Consider the following 23,388-nt stretch of genomic DNA (forward strand, 5'->3'; position numbering starts at 1 on the left):
GAAGGCTAGCTGCCTGTTTGGCTGAAGCTGCAGCCAGTAATCGTGGAACACCTGGTTGTTATGAGAATGTTAGACAATCATCAGCACACAGATGCCACTTATGCATTAATGTAAGCGAGCGACGTTTTCACCAATATCTAGAAAACAATGTTCATTACATGGCAGTTTGAACATCGTCACTGAACATCACTGGCATACAAAACTTCATGTATCACTAGCGGGGAAACTTTGGACCTGTGACGTTTTTGTCAAAAAAAGGTGTTTCTTCTTTTCTCCTTTAACGATTCTCAAATTTTGTCTACGTAGCCTTTTTATACTCTGTATTAATATCCCCCACAGCAGTGTATTTTCTTTACCTGTCTCTTCGTTTCGTGATAGTACATCTGAAGCCATATGAAGGCCTCGGCTGTAAATAACGGCAAGGGACAAGTTTGTTGTTTTCAGAAATTGCAGTGTATGGTCTCAATAAAATCTCATAAATGGGATATCTCAATTATATCCATGGTGGCCTTTCTATTCAGATAAGCCATTGCTTTAACTTTTATAGAGTAACTAATTTTTAAAGTCGTAAATTCTACCAAAATATTATCTTTATAATATCTCTGTGAATGACTAGCACTGTTTATTTGCAAACTGAGTTCACTTAAATGAGTTACCACCGATTTACCAATCTTTACTTGGTGGGTGAGTTAACGAAACATTACTGTGAAACCTCTCAAAATTACATATCTCACCGTTCCGAATTGTTTCAGTTTATGGTAATACGTATGTTTACATTATAATTGTTTTTAAATAATGAAATATAATGACATCTAAAAGTAATCTATGATATTAAGGAGGTCAGATAACATTTCTGTCATCACACCGTCACGTAAATTCACGTAAACAGTGGTAAGGAAGGCAGTTGTTTAAAGAATTATTCACATTTACCTGACTAGCAACAACTTTTGAAGCGCATTTGCGCTCAAATATTTATTTGTATCGTAGCAATCCGCATCATCTTCGGGTTTGTAGAAGTCTTCCAGGCACGACAGCCGCACCCTTCACTAATGTTACAATGTTTACACGCGCACTTGCTGACGAAGTTTCTATTAATGAGTATCCGAAGTCAGATATAGATCTGTCATTTCTCGGTTTACCGTGGAACAGTGAACTTATATGAATAAAGCACATCAGGTACCATATTTTACACGCAATAACTGTTGTTTCTCATTGACTGTCAGTTACCAGTGTTTACAGCCTAGGTCTTCATAATTATGTCATACTCGTTCATTATTTTAGCCAAAATTTCTTTTGTAAAATCAAAATGGACCATAACATCTCTGAACGTATCAACTCGAGACTTCTTCTGCTTACTGCTCAGACATTTTGTTCACACTTTTAAATGAAAGATTACAGGGACATTACCTTCTCCTTACCTGCAGACAGCAGTACATTCTAATTTCCATTTGTTTCGATTCAAAATAATGTCCAAGCTACGGCAGTATATCAACAATCGTGAACTTCCTCCTTAAATACTATGGCAGTTGATATAGCAAAAGTAACAAACAAAGACGGAGGAAAAAAAGAGAAAAGTGAAAAATCAAGAAAAGTGTGACAAAGAATTGTGGAAGTTTTCCAAATATCTGCTGGATGTGACAGCTTATACCGTCAAATATATTAGTTTTTAACTATAGATCTAACTAATGATAGAAATTCTCATTCCATTTCCCTTTCACATTAGTTTCGGGTACCTTACGGGGAGAGAGCTAGTCAGCTCTATATAACAATATTTTGCATTCATATTTCGTCTGATCTGCCTCACTACATTTGTAGTACATTGGGTAAGAGGTACCCAGTTTCCCTTTTAAATTTGGTTCCTTTGCGAGTCCTAATTAACCCTTTATTGGAGCTTTTTCTTCTCACTGGTCTAGCTCTCCGTTCCTACATGAGAGCCTTCAGCGCCTACCGTAGCTGAATATTGTCGAAAGATCTTTCAAAAAACTCAAAAAGTTCTGGTGGTATGCGAAGGCTGTTAGTGCCACGAAGGTTAGTGTCCAGTCTCTCGTGGACGAGGCAGAAACTGAAACTGGGCGAAGTATACCAAAGGAGAAATGCTTAACGCTGTTTTCAAATGTTCCTTTACAAAGGAAAACCGAGGATTATTGTCCCAATTTAATTCCTGTACAACTGAAAAGATGAGTATAATAGGTATTAGTGGTAGTGGCGTCGAGAAGCAGCTGAAATCGTTGAAACTGAACAAAGCCCAAGTGCCCCATGGAATCCCTATCAGATACTATACCAAATTAGCGGCTCAGCTAGCCACTCTGTTAACTATAATCTATCGAAGATCTCTCTAACAAAAAACCGTGCCCAGTAGCTGGACAAAAGTGCATGTCACACCTGTCTACAAGAAATAGCAAAAGTGATCCACAAAACTGCCGTCCACTATCCTTGACAACTATTTGTAGTAGACTCTTAGAAAATATTATGAGCTCAAACATAATGAGGTATCTCAAGCAGAATGACCTCCTCCATGCCAAGCAGCACGGATTTCGAGAACATACACTAAGGTGAGGAAAGACATGGGATAGCAATATGTGCGTGAGCAACGAAGGGTACCTAGCGATTGGAAGAAACCGCAGGTCATCCCCGTTTTTAAGAAGGGCCGTAGGATAGATGCGCACAATTATAGATCTATATCGTTGACGTCAATCTGTTGTAGAATTATGGAATATGTTTTATGCTCAAGAATGGAGAACGAAAATCACCTCTACAAAAATCAACATGGATTCCGAAAACAGAGATACTGCGAAACTCAGCTCGCTCTATACCTCCATGAGATCCGCAGTGTCGGAGACAACGGCTCTCAGGTTGATGCCATGTTCCTTGACCTCGGGAAGGCATTTGACACCTCTCCCCACAGCCGTTTCGTGAAAAAAATACGAGCTTATCGAGTATTGCAGCAGATTTGCGACTGAGTTCAAGACTTCCTTGCAGACAGAACCCAGCACCTTGTGGAGTTGCAGTTCTTCTTGTTATGTTCGTGCTTGCTACGGAAATTTTCTATTTTGTTTCACCCAGACACGTTTCAGCACTTCCTGTGCTATATTCAGTGGCTTACTTTTTTTTTGTTTTCTAACTTACATGTTGTTATTGGACATTTATTTTGCCAGTGTTTTGAAAAATCGGAGTAAGTCCAGTGTCAAGCGACCGTAGGTCACGAAATCAGCCTATGCACTTCACCAACAACATATGAGAAAGCACCACAATATCAAAACCACGAGAAGCTCTAGATTGTGTAACGGAATAGCTACCAAATTAAACGTCCAATAGCATCATATAAGTTAGAAAGTGCTAGAACTCAACACGTCGCTGTTAATGGAACAAAACCGACAGATGTAATTTCCGGTGTACCCCAAGGAAGTGCAATAGAACCGTTACTGTTTACAATATACATAAATGATCTAGTAGAAAGCATCGGATGCTCTCTACGGCTGTTGGCTGATGATGCGGTTATCTGTAACAAAGTAGCAATGCCAGAAGATAGTAACGATTTGCAGAATGACCTCCAGAGAATTGATGAATAGTGCAGGCTCTAACAGTTGCACCTGAATACAAATAAATGTAACTTATTGTGCACACATAGGAAAAGAAATCCACTACTGTATAGATACACTGTTGATGACAAACCAATCAGGAGTAACTATCCGGAGCGACCTTAAATGGAATGACCATATAAAACAAACAGTGGGAAAAACAGATGACAGACTCAAATTCATACGGAGAATCTTAAGAAAATCTAACTCAAGCACGGAGGTAGTGGCTTTTAAGGAGTTCGTTGGACCCACTCTTGAGCACTGTTCATCTTCCTGGGATCTCTACCAGATAGGACTGATAGAAGAGGCAGAGAAGATTCAACGAAGAGCGGGGTGTTTCTTCACGGGGCCGTTAAGTAGGCACGAGAGCGTTACGGAGATACTCAAGAAACTCCATTCGCATACGTTACAAGAGAGGCGTTGTGCATCACGGAGAGATTTACTACTGAAATTTCGGGAGAGCACTTTCCGGGAAGAATCGGCCAACATATAACTTCCCTCTACATACGCTTTGCAAAATGACAAAAAGATGAAAATTCCAGAAATTAGAGCCAATACAGAGGCTTACAGACAACCATTCTTCCCATTCGCGAATTTGGAAGGCTCAGTTAGTGGCACAAAAAGTACCCTCCACCACACACCATTAGGTGGCTTATGGAGTATGACGTAGATGTAGATACAGATCGCGGCAATATCGCGTATTCTAGTTATAAAACGGTAGTGCTTTGGTGATGCTAACATTCGTACTCAGGTGATTTATGTGAAATCGTTTCTGATCGGATTGTGGCCGCGCGACGGCAATTAACAGACTCTGAACGCGGAATGGTAGTTGCAGCTAGACGCATGGGACATTCCATTTCGGAACTCGTTAGAGAATTCAATATTCCGAGATCCACAGTGTCAAGAGTGTACCGAGAATAACACATTTCAGGCATTACCTCTCACCGCGGACAACACAGGGGCCGATAGTCTTCACTTAACGACTGAGAACAGCGGTTTCTGCGTTTGTAACACTACGCTACTGCGCACGATACTTATTAAAGTCTGTACTATGGTAAGTTAACGGGCTTCACCTTATAAGAAAGGATTTTGGTATATACGTTGACCGCGTGTACCTGAATGGAGGCAAAATCAGACTTTCACCCACTCAGTAACAACAATGATACGTCAAGCAAGTCTGAAGTGCAACTACACGTTAGGACGGACAAGAAACAACACATCAGATGCTACAGTATTATTGTCAATAATACGGTCGCCAGCCTAATTAGGCATTAACTGAGTTTCTTCCCAGTACAAGTTGATGTACGTTCATACAAAACAACACGTAATAACACTGCATACTATGGTAAATTTTAGAACCAGAAAATTTACTGAACTAATGATTTAACTTTCTGCACTAATATGGACAAGCCATAAATACACAACAATACTCTATAATGTTTACTACAAACTTCGTACTGTCTATTGATCTGATTAAAATCGGGAATGGGTTACCCTAGAAATAGTACTTTCGAAACACACATACAATATCAATTTTGAAAAAGGTAAAACAATAATAAATTTTGGTTTTATATTGACTTTAACTTTGCTGGTCAAATCAGTTCAGTACACTTCAGAATTTAAATGGACAGAAAAGAAAAAGGGGGACCCTGAAACTGTTATGATCACTTTACTGAAATTTTAATTATTGAGATCATGAATCACTCAAGATTTCCAATATATGATTTACTACTCTTTTTGTCTTATCTCCTGCTCATTTAATTACCATTTTATCTGCCTCAAATAATTAAACTTCATTACTAAACCAATTTCAACATTATCTTCCAACTTTGCCAGACCTATATATTTTGCATATATATTCATTAACAACAAAGTTCTTTAAACATCATTCTAACATAGCTAGGTCTGCAGGTAATTATTACTAACATAAATTTTAATTCTTCATCTCGGGACACTCGGATTGCACAATAGGTGGAAAGGACCCTGTCTAGGTTAGTGATGAGGATAATTAAATGATAGGACAGTTCTGGTAAAAGTTAAGTTGTTATTGAACAGTCAGGAACAAAAGTAACACTGGTCCAAACGAATACAGTACTAAAAGTTTCAACCTGTTCGTGTCGATGCGGCGGTTGGCGGGCGGCGAGATGGCGAGGCGCAAAGCACACATACAATCACAGCAATGGCTCTTGATGTATCGGCACTTTACTTCTTCATAGCGTCGCAATATTTTTCCATTTAGTGCCAATGGAATACTGCCATGCTGTATAGGCGTCGGAAACGGCACATCCGAGGCTCAACGAAATCACGTTTTCCAGGAGAGCCTCCTCGATCCTGAACGTGTTACTAACAAGGGAACCTCGCCATCGCACCCCCCTCAGATTTAGTTATAAGTTGGCACAGTGGATAGGCCTTGAAAAACTGAACACAGATCAATTGAGAGAACAGGAAGAAGTTGTGTGGAACTGTGAAAAAATAAGCAAAATATACTAACTGAGCAGTTCATGGTAAGATAGGCAACATTGCGGACGCAGAGACCGCAGGAGCGCCGTGGTCTCGTGGTAACGTGAGCAGCTGCGGAACGAAAGGTCGTTGGTTCAAATCTTCCATCGAGTGAAAACTTTAATATTTTATTTTCAGTTTATGTGACAAACTCTTATGTTTTCATCACTTTTTTGGGAGTGATTATTACATCCACAAGAAAACCTAAATCGGGCAAGGTAGAAGAATCTTTTTACCAATTCGCCAAGTGTACAAGTTAGGTGGGTCGACAACATATTCCTGTCATATGACGCACATGCCGTCACCAGTGTCGTATAGAATATATCAGATGTGTTTTCCTGTGGAGGAATCGGTTGACCTATGACCTTGCGATCAAATGTTTTCGGTTCCGATTGGAGAGGCACGTCCTTTCGTCTACTAATCGCACGGTTATGCGATGCGGTCCCAAAACACAGACACTAAACTTATTACAGTGAACAGAGACGTCAATGAACGAACGGACAGATAATAACTATCCAAAAATAAAGAAAGTAAAATTTTCACTCGTGGGAATACTTGAACCAAGGACTTCTCCTTCTGCAGCTGCTCACTCTACCACGGGACCACGGCACTCTTGAGCCCACGTTTTCCTTTATGTTGCCTATGTGGCCAAGACTGATAACCAGTTTGTATATTTTGCTTATTTTTTCACAGTTCCACACAACTTCTTCCTGTTTTCTCAATTGATCTGTGTTCAGTTTATCAAGGCCTATCCACTGTGCCAAGTTGGTTGGTTGTTTCGGGGAAGGAGACCAGACAGCGAGGTCATCGGTCTCATCGGATTAGGGAAGGACGGGGAAGGAAGTCGGCCGTGCCCTTTGAAAGGAACCATCCCGGCATTTGCCTGGAGCGATTTACGGAAATCACGGAAAACCTAAATCAGGATGGCCGGACGCGGGATTGAACCGTCGTCCTCCCGAATGCGAGTCCAGTCACTGTGCCAAGTTATAACTAAATCTGAGGGGGGTGCGATGGGGAGGTTCCCTTGTAAGACCGATGCCCAACTCCGACTACTACTGCTGAGCCCGTTATGCCGTGCCGCGCCCGTGTGCATTTTCCCGCGCTCGCCTGCCATCCACCTTTTACCGCTCCCCTACAGACAGGGTATTCACCAAAGGTTTTGCATTCTACATATCCTAATACATTGCCTACGTATGGACCAGGCGCACAATTACAACTTTAACATCTTACAACGGTTTCAACATTTCTTACAATTCCATTTTGTTATAATATTGCTTGCATATTCACATAAACATTAATATTCACTTCGAAAATTGTTTACAGTTTCTTTAACATAATGACATGAAAAGAAAAAAGAAATGAAATCAGAACATTGCTTACACTAATTTATCGAAAATCAGAAGAAAAAATTATTATATGTACAATAGTATAACGTTGTTGTTGTTACTCGTTGAGTTGTCAATGCCAACAGACAAGCAACACTGCGTGAAATAACCGCAGAAATCAATGTGCGACGATCGATAAATGGATGCGTTAGGACAGTGGGGCGGAATTTGGCATTATTGGGCTATGGCAGCTGACTACCGACTCGAGTGCCGTTGCTAATAGCACAATATCGACTGCAGCACCTCTCCTTGGCTCGCGACTATGTTGGCTAGACTCAAGACGACTGGAAAACCGTGGCCTGTTCAAATGAGTCCCGCTTTCAGCTGGTAAGAACTGACGGTAGGGTTTGAATATGGAGCAGACACCCCCCCCCCCCTCTCCCCAAGAAGCCATGGACCCAAGTTGTCAATATGGCACAATGCATGCTGCTGGTGGCTCCATAATGGTGCGGGCTGCGTTTATGTAGAATGAACTGGGTCCTCTGGTCCAACAGAACCGATCATTGACTGGAAATGGTCATGTTCGGCTACTTGGAGCACATCTGCTACCATTTATGGCAGGCTGTTCCATCCGAGCTCCAGGGAGCCGGAGCGCTCCGGAGCGCTCACTGCGGCAGCTCGGAGCCTGTGTGGAGGGGGAAAGCGAACTCACTGCCCCCTGGCCGCATGCAGCCGTAATAATCCGTGCTCAATGACAGCTATGACTAGCCGCGGGAGCTCTGTACCTCTATTGGAGGATACCTTTCCATTCATTGAGAGGGATGGTCGACCGCAGTGTTTTGTATGTCATAAAGTATTTAATTCTGCGAAGAGGTACAATATACAGCATTAAATACAGTCAGGTAGAAGGCGTTGCACGCAGAGAACTGGTAGCCAGGCTTAAGAACGACATACCAGTAGACGTATGTTTAAAAACGGATTCGTAATACGGAGGGTATCAAAACATGCAACATAGTTCGTGTTCTGTAATGCACGAAGAGGCACTGTGTGCTGAAACAGTAGAGCTAGGTGGCGTAATGAAAGATGTCGTGAACTGTGTGAATTTTGTGCGTCGTCAAAGGATTCCTGAAGGATGTGGAAGCGGAGTATGGGGATATATCTTACCACAGTACAGTTCGTTGGCTGAGCCGGGGAAAAGTTCTTGATGTTTTCTTTGCCATTAGTGAGGAAACACCCATTTTCTCGAAATGAAAGGGGAAGAAATGCGTTGTCTGAAAGATATAAAATGGATATCAGACCTGGCGTTCCTAGCTGACATAACTATGCATCTGAATAATTTAAATCTGTCATTGCAGGGCAAAGGGCAGCTAATCGTTGACATGCACGACCAGATCAAAGTGTTCATGGAAAAGTTACGTTTATTTGAGAGACAGATGAGTAATGGACATCTAACGTTCTTCAATCATCTTGCTTCTTTAAAACTACCTGATGGTACTACTTTCGGCGATTACCAAGCAAAGTTAAAGCAGCTCATCACGTCATTTGAAGCACGATTCCGAGACCTCACTAGTTTGGAAATGGAACTTAAGGTACTCAGCACTCCTTTTTCAGTTTCCACCGATGACTTGTCATCGTCGCTTCAATTGGAGATTATTGATTTGCAAAATTCAACTTTGTTGAAAGAGAGGTACTACATCACGTTGTATTTGTCACGATGGTAGTGTTCATTACAGAAAAAACATTTCCCAAACTTCACAACAATGCCGCTCAGATAATGTGCATGTTTGGATTTACGTTTTGATGTGAGCAACTTTTCTGAGCAATGAAAACAGTTATAAAGTAAGGGACGATCGCTTCTTCAGGATGCAACAATGAAGGCCATCCTCCGCATTAACGCTGCGAACACTTTGACGCCTGATATTTCCGATCTTGCAATGAAAAGAAAATTTCAAACTACAGAGGCCCAATAAATTTAGTATGCAATTTCTTGTAAAACATTTGTTTCTTATTTATTTCCTGAAGATCGTATTTCCTGGTGTAGAACGTCACCACGTCTTAGCAGCTAAGAGTGTGAGGTTTTCGATCTTGTAAGACGCAGCTGGCACATCAAAACCCTTGCCTTGCCGCCTGCCTCAGCCAGCCGTGCCACGTGCCGGCGTGCCGGCCCATTTGACTGGTCACAGCGAACGACGCGGCTCCCTGGAGCAGGGAGCGCTCCGCGGCTCACAGAGGAGCCCACGAGCTGGAACAGCCTGATTTATGGACTTCATGTTAAAAAACAACAATGTAATTTTTGCAGATGACAATGCGCCGTGTTAAAGAGCCACAAATATCCTCAATCAGTTTGAAGAACATTCCCTATAATTCGAGCGAACGATTTGGCTATCTAGATCGCCCGACCCATCGAACTCCGGGCACAAAATCCTGTATCTCCTACACTTTCGCAATTATGAACGGCAAGGTAGCATGACTCATTATTACTGCAGGGGATGCATTACAACTCAATTTCCGAAAACTATTTGAATCAGTACTACATCTACGCTTATTATCAAAAGTACGATCGTATGGGGTATCAGACAAAATTTGTGACAGGACCAACAGGTAGGGAGAACGCGAATGGGACACTGGGTGGAGAGTCATAGAAAGATGTTGAAGAAAGTTTTGGTGTACCCCAGGGTACTTTGTTGAGTACCATGCTGTTCATGTTGTAGATTAAAGATCTTGTGGACGATACTAATAGTAACCTAAGACTTTTCTCAGCTGACGCAATTGTCTACAATGACTACAGTTTGAACGGAGATGCCCAAATTTTCAGCCAGTCCTTGAATAGACTCCAGGTTGATGCAAATATTCGTAACTTGCTTTAAGTGTTGAGAAACGTAAAACTGCGCTCTTCACAAAACGAAAAAATATAGAATCCCATCAGTGAGTCACAGCTGGAATCGGTAAGCTCATACAAGTACATCGTGTAACGGTTAGTAGGGGTATGAAATGGTACCATAGGATAGGTTCAATCGTGGGTAAAGCAAGTCCAGACTTCGGTTTATTGGTAGATTAGTAGGGAAATGCAGTCTGCAAGGGAGACTGCTTGTAAATCACTCGTGTGACTCTTCCTAGAACACAGTATTGCTCACGTGTGGGATCCATATGAAACGGTATTAGAAGGGGATATTGACTGTATAAAGGTCAGTACGAAGCGCCACTGGTTTGTTTGATCCACGGGAGTGTGTCACGGACACGTCGAAAGAATTTAAGTGGCAGATTTCTGAAGATAGACGGACCCGCCAAGGGTAGCCGAGATCGCTAACGCGTTGCTTCCTGGACTCGGGTAGGCGCGCCGGCCCCGGATCGAATCCGCTCGGCGGATTAACAATGAGGGCCGATGTGCCGGCCAGCCTGGATGTGGTTTTTAGGAGGTTCTCCACATACCGCTAGGTGAATACCGGACTGGTCCCCATGTTCCGCCTCAGTTACACGGCTCGCAGACATCTGAAGACGTTCGCACTATTCCATGGATTACACTCGACGCAGGTATATGGGGTACACTAATTCCGTCCCAGGGGGTACGGGTGACGGCAGGAAGGGCATCTGGCCACCCCTTAACCATTAACATGCCAAATCCGATTAACGATGGCTGACCCTGCGTAACTGAGGGACAAGGCTCAAGCGTTAGAATTTTCGAAGATAGATCCCGAGAAAGTCTATTAACAAAGTTTCAAGAACCGACGACAATGGTATGGGAAATATGGGTCTGCCTTGATGCAAAACACTTATTTACTCCCCATACTAGTTTCAGCGACAAATAACATTACTACATGTGTAGCGTTTCTTTTTTAAATATTGTTTTCTGTGACTACTTTCATAATACTTTATTTACTATACGTCACAGCGTAGTTTTAAAAGTGTTGTCACTCTTTGCGGCATATTTTTGGTGTTTTTCCGTTGCTGTTTTTCTCTGCAACTGTGTGAGCGGCTGTTAGTAAACAAATACAAAACGCGAGCTTATGTATGTCAATGTTACACAATCGGGGTGCGATAATGTTGTGGATACAGACAAATTCAGCAGTGCTGGAATATACCAACCCACACGTAATCCCTGTCAGGCCCAATACGTAAGACAAACAAGCAGAAATTTTCGAACTAAGTACATAGAGCACACGAGAGCCCTAAAGAGTGACAGCACACATTCCATTTCCGCAGAACACATAATGAACAAAAACCATAACCCCACAGATATCGAAAGTGATCTACACATCCTGAAACACAGAAACAGTTTACAAAAGGCTATAGTGAAAGGGAAAAACGTAACTAACGAAAACACAACATTTTGCAACCACACAGTCTTTACCGCTTTGAGAGAACTGACATAGGAAACAGAACAGAAAACTACCACACACAAAAGAACCATTCCCTCATCACACACAGAGACATAAATAACGAACAGAAGTTGTCAGAACTCCCGCTACAATTTTCGTATCCTTCCCGCAACATGCGATACATTTCTCGCGACACTCCAGAACAGCAAGTTGGTGTAATGTTTTGGATTGTGATCGAATTGCAAAACTTACGTTTTTCTGTGTATAATAGTAGCTGCAAGCCATCTAACGAACGTGAGTACACGACAAACTACGTAATAACCGAATACACACTGAAACTGTATCCACAACACTATCGCTATCCCAATTGCATAACGCTGATATACATAAGTACACGTTTTGTGTTTGTTTACTAATAGCCGCTCATAAAGCTGCCAAAAAAAAGCGGCAACAGAAAAACACAGAAAATATGCCGCAAACAGTGACAACAATATTAAAACCATGCTGTGACGTATAGTAAATAAAGTATTATGAAAGCAGAAACAGAAAACAATATTTAAAAAGGAAACGGTACACATTTAATAATGTTTTACAATGTCTTCTAACTATGCTGTTTCTGCATGTTTTAGAATTAAAGAACCCACTGATGATGGCTATATTTGTCGCTGAAGCTAATATGAGGAGTAAATAAATAAATAACAAAAGTGTTTTGCATCAAGGTAGATCCACAATTTCCATATTGTTGTTGTTGTTTGTATGCAAACACGAACTAATAGAAGAGTTGTAAGATAAAATTATCGTTCAAGAACCGAATTTAAATGATGACTCTCGGAATGTACTACAACCCTCTGCATATCGCTCCCATAGGAAACGCGAGAACAAGATTAAATTAATTACAGCACACACAGGGCCGTTGAAACACTCTTTCCACGCTCCATACGCAAATGGAGTCGGGGAAAGCCCTAATAACTGGTACAATGGAACGGACCCTTTGCCACGCACTTCACAATGGTTCACAGAGTGTAAATGTAGATGGAGATACTACCGTATCGAGCCGCTCCCTTCTTCCAAGCCACGCCGCATACTGCTGTCCTGAAGACACTGTTATAGCTCTCTCTTTTGGCTGTCACTGTTGTGAAACGCAAGCAAATACACTTCTGCAAAAAAAAAAAAAAAAAAAAAAAAAAAAAAAAAAAAAAAAAAAAAAAAAAAAAAAAAAAAAAAAAAAGCCCACCAGAAGGCATACGTCGATCAGACGGCGTTTCAATAAGGATGTCACGGAGGCGTCACCACAACACGAGACAAAGAGGTTATAAGGTCAACTCTCATGGAGGAAGGAACACATCTTGTAGATACTGAAGCAGCGGAGTGATATGATTTTCAACAATATAGATTAGCTATGGTATTTCATCGGGTACAGTCTACCGTGGTGTCCTAGGGTATATTCTATCATATGTCTTGTAATAAAAAAGAAGTAGATTGTTCAGCGTTTGAACTGATGGTCGATAGCGGTGCAGAAGTAGTCCTCTTTGCGTTTCCTTAACGTTTTCTCTGACTTCTCCTTGGTTTACTTACAGCTGTAGCTTACTACATACTTTATTAATTTCTAATAAGTAACATAGTAATCACATTTCTTTTCCTTGCTCGTCATCTGGTGACCTCACAAGGAACTGAAAGATGGACTGTTCTTATTCCTGTCGGTTCTGCACCATTATTTGTGTGACAACTTCACTTCGTTCCTCTAATTAGCTTTCCTTATCTGTAATTTTCTGGGGAAGACGCATGAGTCTCTGAAATATCTTGTTTTCATTGTACAGCCATGTCTTAGGTTAATAATCTGCGTGTCTCTCTTAGTTTCTAGCTAGCATTTTACATTTATCGTGGACGTCCATTGCAGTACGAGAAAGGTTCCTTTTATTGCCTACCGGAGTATTCTTAATATCTTTCAGGACTTGTCAGTGAATCTGGGATTCTTAACATATGCTATCTTTCAACATGCCTAGGTCACAGAATTTCGGTTTAGTTTACCTTCCTTCCTTCTTTCAGCCATCTGTCACTATTCCCTGACGCCGCACTTTGTGCGATAGAGTTTTAATTTTCCTACCCTGAAGATGGATTAATTTTTATACTGTTTCTCTATTTCAAGTTGTTCGATATTTGTTTAGGTGAACGCTTTATGATGTCCTAAATTGTATTCTCTCTCACAGAAACTTCAATATCTTGAAGCACATTCTTAAATTGCTTAATTTCGTATCTCATCTATGTTACAATGGATGACTGTGGTCCGGAAATATTGGCTCCTTTCTTGAGTATCTTTATCGAAATTTTTGCTGATTCAACGTCTTTTGACAAAATTACTGCAGCGTGACCGGAAACTACGCACTTCATACCGAAGCCTTGCAGTTATCAGTCAGAGGGTGTAGACGCTGTGTCCTTCTTGATCAGTCTATTGACTAGGTTCTGAAATTAGAAAAAAGCAACTAAAATTTGAACACAACAAAAAGCTTGTCGATTGAAAAAAGGACTATTATGGTCTAAAGTTCCATCGACATGGAGATCATTAGAGGGGGAGCACAGTACTGGAACGTTCCAAGAATGGGGAAGGAACCAGGAACCAGCCCGGCAGTTGCCTGGAGCGATTTGGGACGGGAAACCTAAATTTCGACGGTCGGACGTGGATTTACACTGTCGTTCTCCCGAATGCGAATCCAGCGTGCTAACCACTGCGACACCTTGGTAGTTGCTGGGAGGTTATAATTAAAGTCCATCTGCTGACAGAGGTCCAGTGTGGCCTGTCATTAGGCAGCGAAACGTGGTAGTTATTCCAATGCGTTAATGCAGAAACGTTTTACGCTGAAAAAAAAGTTGCAATTTTGGTCACAAGGTGCAAGTCTTGCACTGTGAGTGCAAGGAAGACATTTATAAATGTTTCAACCTGTAATGGTTTATGAATTGGACGTGGGCAGAAAAGGTCAGACAAGTGGGAGAGACAAATATTGATTTTATTATTAACCGACGCTCACACAGTTTGTTCAGCATGAGCACCGAAGATATAAACGAGATGCTGCGTCCATAAAACGATATGATTAACAGTTGCTCGCAGTAGTTCCGGTGGGATCTGTACAACGTGTTCCTGTCTACTGGCCTTCAGCTCAGGTAGAGACCGAACCTGTTCCTGGAAAATGCGTTCTTTCAGATTTCTCCAAAGCCAAAAGTCACAGATCAGGTGATCTTGCAGGCCCCCCATATGGAAAACCTCTGGAGATTATAACACGTTCGTGGAAGGTTACATTAAGCAGATCTTTCACTGAGCGAGTGAAATGAGGTCTTGCCCCATCTTGCATGAAAACAGTGGTTTGCTACACTTTTACAAAGCAGGAATCACATGCTGTACAATGAGATCACGATTATATACAGACGCCACGGTATACCTGAAGGTCCCTCTGGGTGTATTCTCTTCAAAGAAGAATGGACTGAGAATAAAGGCACTTGTGAATCCACACCACACAGTCACATACGGCGAGTGCAATGGCTCTTTGTGCATAGCACGCGGGGTAACAGTAAACCGACTTCGGCAGTACTGTTTGTTCACTGCACCTTGTAGTGTAAAATGTGCCTCGTCATTCCATAGAATATTGTGCACCCACATGTCAACAGCTTCGATTCGTGCCATAAACAAAAAAGCAAACTCAGAACATTGCTACGAATCATGAGGTTTCAGTTTGTGATGTAACGGGCGAGTTGTGGCGCCCTGGAAATATTCGAAGTTCGGAGTTGGCGTGACCGCACGGGCCGCGTGGCAAGCAGGGGCCCTTCAGCAAACACGTGGTGCCGAGCGTTAGCCGGACGAGAGGGGCAGCCAGCCCCAGCGCGTGCTCCAGGCCGAGCACGTGGCTGGGAATTCCTCGGTGACGCTGTGTCGATGAAAGAGACTTGTATGCCGAGAGCGCCAAAGATGGCGGACTTTGTGAAACCATCATGGCAGACATTTCACAGTTCGTTTGGAAATTAATAGTACCCAGACGAATCATGACACCTCAAAAAGAAACATGTACATATTTGCGCTACGATTCTGATGGTGTAATCAGATTTTCAATATCTATATTAATTTAAAGTTTAGTATCAGACGGTAAATTATACAAGTAACACCAATCAAGGAATTTCCAAAATGTGTATATTGAGCAAGCAATAAAGGAAACAAAAGAAAAGTTCGGAGTAGGTATTAAAATCCATGGAGAAGAAATGAAAACTTTAAGGTTCGCCGATGACATTGTAATTCTCTCAGAGACAGCAAAGGACTTGGAAGAGCAGTTGAACGGAGTGGATAGTGTCTTGAAAAGAGGGTAAAGATGAACATCAACAAAAGCAAAACGAGGGAATTAGATTAGGAAATGAGACACTTAAAGTAGTAAAGGAGTTTTGCTATTTGGGGAGCAAAATAACTGATGATGGTCGAAGTAGAGAGGGGATAAAATGTAGACTGGCAATGGCAAGGAAAGCGTTTCTGAAGAAGAGAAATTTGTTAACATCGAGTATAGATTTAAGTGTCAGGAAGTCATTTCTGAAAGTATTTGTATGGAGTGTAGCCATGTATGGAAGTGAAACATGGACGATAAATAGTTTGGACAAGAAGAGAATAGAAGCTTTCGAAATGTGGTGCTTACAGAAGAATGCTGAAGATTATATGGGTAGATCACATAACTAATGAGGAGGTATTGAATAGAATTGGGGAGAAGAGGAGCTTGTGGCACAACTTGACTAGAAGAAGGGATCGGTTGGTGGGACATGTTCTGAGGCATCAAGGGATCACCAATTTAATATTGGAGGGCAGCGTGGAGGGTAAAAATCGTAGAGGGAGACCAAGAGATGAATACACTAAGCAGATTCAGAAGGATGTGGGTTGCAGTAGGTACTGGGAGATGAAGAAGCTTGCGCAGGATAGAGTAGCATGGAGAGCTGCATCAAACCAGTCTCAGGACTGAAGACCACAACAACAGGAACATGTATTTAATAATGTATGTTAGAGCGTGTTTATGGTCCAGCCGTAGGAATATTTATTTAATTTCAAGTTATTTAAATTGAAATCCAGTATTTCCAAAGTGTTTCATTGTGTTTGGCTTATAGATATGGCGGGAGCGCTCTAGCCATCACAGCGCTCGTGAATGGGAAGAATGGATGGAAGTGGGAGAAGAGCATCGTTTGGAGAGTGGACAAGGGAGTTGTGAACAGTGCTGCGCGACGGACAGTTGCACAGGACACGGAGAGGCTGAACGCGACGGTGGGACGGACGCACAGTAGCAGGAAAGACTTGGAGCGTGGAGCGACTTGTGAACTTGTGAGATTTCTTTGGTTTCCGCAGTGAAGACGTAGTATGTTAGAAGTGAATATTTCGCGAGCTATGTTGTCGTTCGTAACTAATTACGTGTAGTGGGAATCTATTGTTTCCCTGTTAGGTTAGGTTAGTGGTGTTTAACGTCCCGTCGGCAACGAGGTCATTAGAGACGGAGCGCAAGCTCGGGTTAGGGAAGGATGGGGAAGGAAATCGGCCGTGCCCTTTCAAAGGAACCATCCCGGCATTTGCCTGAAACGATTTAGGGAAATCACGGAAAACCTAAATCAGGATGGCCGGAGACGGGATTGAACCGTCGTCCTCCCGAATGCGAGTCCAGTGTGCTAACCACTGCGCCACCTCGCTCGGTCTGTTTCCCTGTTATTCAACTTATATTTTATTTAATTGCTGGACCATCGACACCAGTGTTTGGCAGAAATATACCGAATTCTCAAAAGTACTTCCACTATTGTACTCATAATTTAAAGTCGTTAAGATAGAACCTGCATATTTTATTTAATTGCTATCTTCATTTATAAATGTCTATTACGTTATAAATTCGCAATTGCCGAGTGATAGGAACCTTCGACCTTTCGATTCATGTGTGTGTTCATATTGTATACTGTAGACTCAGCAGTATTTGGCTTGTAATGCGGCAACTACGTATCCCAGCCCCTAGACAACGAAACCAGCCAAAACTTTTAAAATTTGAACTCTGAGGGTACGTAGTTGAGGGCCATCACCACAACACACCATCATTTTTATTTTGAAAGCCCGCAAATTGCTGCACCGAATGGGTCTTTTACGGGAACCAGTGTAATGTAAACAGCAAAAATTTCCGTAGGATTGACCACCGGATAGACAGTTTTCATGATACTGCGTGGGCACTACCACTACTCGGGGCTCGTGCTGCACGGTCAACTACAGCAGCAGCAACCTCGTCAATAACTTCCACCGGGATAGGACGCCTTCCCTTTCCAGATGCCACACCAAGCTTATGTGTGTTTTAGAATTTCCTTATGATCTTCTGTAAACCATTTGATGACGTCGAGCCTCTCCTCAGTCTTTTCAGGAGGCGATATTTTATCACTACTACACTTTAGTAGCTACCGCTCACATAAAGCTGCTTCATTGACAGCGTCCGATCTCTCATGTCGATAGCCATACCGTTCACTCACGTTGTGGTTTGCCACATGAGATCGTGGATGTCATACCGTGATGCAAACGGTGTACAGCACTAGATTTGCGCCTCATAGCCAAAATTGGAAGTAAATTTTATCCATCATAAGTCGGTTCTGCATTAACCAAGTTTCTCTGCCACACGATGATTGCAGCCCATATAGTGTCTCCATGAGTAGCTGGACTTTAACTACCCTATATCTACACGTACCGTATCGATAAGAAGTGCTAAGACATTAAAAATCAAGAAATAGTATCTCTACTTCTGTACGCATGCTTTATGGCCAACCGCGTTGCTGTGCTGTTCCTCACAGGATGGGTGGGAAGTGAAGGTGTGGAATAACCTCGTCATATCGTTGAGTTCACTCGCATGAAGCGAGAGACGACTGGTTGTCGTACCACGTGCCTCGCCAAATCACTGCACTTGTACTCTCAGTATCGATTGATAATAATTAAAATGCACCTACTCACACTGTACATCGACAGGTTTGCACCTGGTGGCCAAAACTGAAACTAATTTTTTCCAGCGTAAATGGCTTCCGCATTAACGCATTAGCATTTCTATGGAGGTTCGCTGCTATACTGGACCTCCATGAGCAGCTGCACTTTAATTATAATCAACTGATATGCATGTGGAGTAGGGACATACAAGCCGCAAATGGGGAAATCCACTTACAGAATCGACTCTAATAAGGGCCAGATCGTTACAGCCCGTCGTCTGCGAATGAGTATCTCGGAAAAGTGGAGCTGGTCTACTGTTCGAGTGCTACTGTCGTCATCATCTATGGAATGCGGTTAAGGACGCTAAAAGCGCGACTAGGCGACAAGGTGTCGGACGTGCACGATTAAAAACAGAACATGGAGATCGGAGGCTCTCTCACTCTGTAAAGTAGAACAGATGGCAATCTGCAGCCGATGTGATGGCAGAATACAATGCTGGTGAAGAAACAAGTGTTCCGCAGCGCAAATTATACAACACGTGGCTCCACAGCAGAATGCCAATTTTATCTTTCTGAGTTGACCCAGCAACATCATTAATTACGACTCCTGTGGGCAGGGGATCGTCGAAACTGGACCTTGGATGAATGGAAACGTGCCACCTGATCAGAAGAATAGCACTTCCTGTTACACCAGGTCGATGTTAGTGCCTGGATATCCCATCATCCAGGCGAACGATTCCTCGCAACATGCACTGTGCCATAGATGCAGATCGGCGTGCTTAGCGTTAAACTACGGGGGACAACCACCTGCGCTTCCATGGGACCTGGAGTAGTGATAAAACGCACCATGCCAGCTGCGTATAACGTAATGTTATCGCATAATAATTGCTCTTCATTGGCGACGAAGGCTGGAATCTGCACACCAGTACCGCAACTCAACGCCCGTTGAAAGGCGACAGGTGGGCTTTTCACATGAATCACGTTTTGTGCTCCAACGGACAGATGGCCGTCTGAAAACGAACACTGCAATAATCATTCGAAGGATCCAGACTGGCCGACCGGGGTGGCCGAGCGGTTCTAGGCGCTACAATCTGGAACCACGCGACCGCTACGATCGCAGGTTCGAATCCTGCCTCGGGCATGGATGTGTGTGATGTCCTGAGGTTACTTAGGTTTAAGTAGTTCTAAGTTCTAGGGAATTGATGACCTCAGAAGTTAAGTCCCATAGTGCTCAGAGCCATTTGAACCATTTGATCCAGACTGGATAAAGGAGCACTGTGGCCTGGAAAATGTTTTCGTGGCATTCTCTGGGTGATCTCGTCATTCTGGGAGGCACATTGGATCAACACAACTACGCATCTGTTCTTGGAGACCACGTCCACTACCAGATGCAGTTTGTTTTTCCTCGATACCATGGTATCTACCAGCAGGGCGATGCAACCAATCACACAACTCGCAGTGTACATGTGTTGTCTGATAAGCACGAGGATGTGTTTACCGCACTCCCCCAGCCACCAAACCCTCCAAATTAAAACCAAATAGAGAATCTGTGCAACCACCTCGATCGGCCTGTTCGCGCCATGAGTCCTTAACTGAGAAACGTAGCTCAGCTGGCCAGGGCACTGGAGTCAGCGTGGCTTCACATCCCTCTGGTTCAAATGGCTCTGAGCACTACGGGACTTAACATCGGAGGTCATCAGTCCCCTAGAACTTAGAACTACCTAAACCTAACTAACCTAAGGACAGCACTCAACACCCAGTCATCACGAGGCAGAGAAAATCCCTGACCCCGCCGGGAATCGAACCCGGGAACCCGGCCGTGGGAAGCGAGAACGCAACCGCACGACCACGAGCTGCGGACTTTCACATCCCTCTCTCTACCTTCCAGAATCACACTGATTCTCTTCCTGCACGTTTTCGGTACAAAAGGTGGATATTCAGACATCTGAGGGCACCACATTAACGTGACTGGACCACTCAGAACATGTATTTTTATCAATTGCATCTATCGTAGGATATGTAGTGAGGAATGCAACATTTAATTAGAATGGAAGAAAAAAATGTTATTCTGGGTCAGTCACGAAGTTTTTCGTCATGCCACTATGCGTCTCGATGGTTAACAATCGTCATCAGGTGGAAGAAACTTTCACATAATACTTCGTCTTGGCTAGCACTGGCAGATTCTTGCACCAACATCATACTTGGTGGCCGAGAAGTTAAGTTGTGTCTTGGACAGTTAATAATTATTTAATTCAAGTAACCACATAATCTATAGATATAATGGAGCAAATGGTTTAAAAATGGCTACTTTTGCTCTGCGTATAATTGCTAGTCTTGAAAAAAAAAAAAAAAAAAAAAGAAAGAAAGAAAGAAAGAAAGAAAGAAAAACCGAGTCAACCTTATCAACCTTATGACATACTTTGCATGTTTCTAGTCAGTAATGTGTTAGTACTTGTAACGCATTGCTTAGAAAGTACTGACGACACAAAAAGGATCAGTAAGAATATTATATGCCGTTCACTCGCGATCGTCATTAGATACCTCTTCAAGGAGTTAGGCATTTAAACTGTACTACCACAATACATAGGCCTATATTTGATAAGGTAATTATTTGTGAATAATACTGTTTGAGAAGAAGAGTGGTGTCCACACCTACAACGCCAGAGGGAGAAACAACCTTTAATACACGTTATCAAAGCTGTCAGTGGCTCAGAAAGGAGTTCGATATTCGGCAACAAAAATGTATGAACGTTTGTTCAGTAACGGAAAAGTCTCACAGATTGCAAACGAAGTTTTAAGTCTAATCTAAAACTATTTCTCCTGCACAATGCCTATTACACGGACGGATTTCTATTTAAAACTAACTTTAAAATAGGTGCATGAGTAGGATTAAAAAAATAATGTGCTCAGTGATGTTAATGTTGAACATGGGTTCATATCCTGTAAACTGACTCGTTCCGCATGTAGATAAAAGAATCGTTCAAATGATCTATCGAACATGTAACTAAGTAACTGTGTAAGATATAAGAGGCAGTTATAGTACAGTACATGTGATGGATTCTGACGCTGTGTATTACCCACACAATGTTGTTGTTTTGTAGCACAGATGTTAGCAAATAAGTTCTTTTCGCCAAAGACTTTACATTTTGGCACAGAGACAGTCTGGATTCTTTTTTCATAGAATTACACACTTCACAAGAATACGAACTATTTAAACTACTTCTGACTGTCACACAATTCCAATGTTAAATTTTTTGTGCACTAACGTAATGAGAAAAAATTAGAAATAAATAAATTGCAAAACACTATGAAACCACACGAAATAAGCTCCATATATATTCACTAATTATAACGATTATGCCTATAAGAGTATTTGAGTTAAGATACTGTTTAGCTAATTTGTTTTATTTATCGATTATTCCCTTTTGAGAGAGCGATTGAACTTCAGTAGTGTGATTCCTTCTTCTTTCTTCGTTCTTCCCAAATTCTCTTCATACTTTCACCGTGTTCTCTCTTGCGTTCTTCCGACCATCTTTTACCCATTCTGTTCTCCGTATGTTTTTGTTTAAGTGTGTGTTTCTTTATGATGTTTCTAAACTGTTCTATATTGTTTGTGTTATCTTGTGTGATTCCCAGTTCTTTAATGTCTTCTTCTGCTTCAGTGATCCACTTTGTCTTGTTTTTGCTGTTGTTTACCATCTCAAAGATTTGTCTTGCGAGCCTGCTTTTATTCATCCTGCTGATATGTCCATAAAATTTCATCCTTCTCTTTCTAATGGTGTCTGTTATTGTTTCTATGTCTTTGTAAATCTCTCTAGTTGGCCTCTTCATCCAAACTCCTTCCCAAAACTTTGGTCCATATATTTTCCTCAGAAATTTTCTTTCCTGCTTTTCAGTCTCTCTGATCTTCGTATGACCATGAATCACTGTAGTTTCTGCAGCATAAAGTGCTTCTGGTAGGACTACTGTGTTGTAATGCCTTAGTTTCACATTGATATATATATATGGTTCAAATGGTTCTGAGCACTACGGGACTTAACTTTTGAGGTCATCAGTCCCCTAGAACTTAGAACTACTTAAACCTAACTAACCTAAGGACACTACACACATCCATGCCCGAGGCAGGAGTCGAACCTGCGACTGTAGCGGTCGCGCGGTTCCAGACTGTAGCGCCTAGAACCGCACGGCCACTCCGTCCGTATGGATAGGATGAGTCACGTAAGACGTAACATCCCGTTTATTCCGGAGGCGATTGCACGTATCGGCATGCGGTTTTCGGCAAATCATTGCGGACTATGGGGCACATACGTTGGTACATGCACAATAATCACAACGTTTATATTGACCGAGATAATGAGGCAAGTATATGTTTTTTAAACGGGACGCTTTACTTTTTTACCATCATTTGAACGCTCTGGAAAAGACGCGTATAGTGATGTAACGCATGTTGCTATTGTGATTCAACCTTTGCTTAAAAGAGGGCGGATGAGCCTACGTAGCGTAGGCCGTGCATGCTGCATAGAGCACGGCAACTCGGCCCGCGGGTCGCGCAGGGCGTGTTTACAGTCTGCAGCTCTACCGACCGCCTCGACTTTCAATCGTACAATATTTCCCAGCGTCTTTTAAGCGAAGTTTGAATCACAATAGCAACATGCGTTACATCACTATACGCGTCTTTTCCAGAGCGTTCAAATGATGGTAAAAAAAGTATAGCGTCCCATT

Source organism: Schistocerca americana, chromosome 1, assembly GCF_021461395.2.
Source record: "Schistocerca americana isolate TAMUIC-IGC-003095 chromosome 1, iqSchAmer2.1, whole genome shotgun sequence".
NCBI lineage: Eukaryota > Metazoa > Arthropoda > Insecta > Orthoptera > Acrididae > Schistocerca > Schistocerca americana.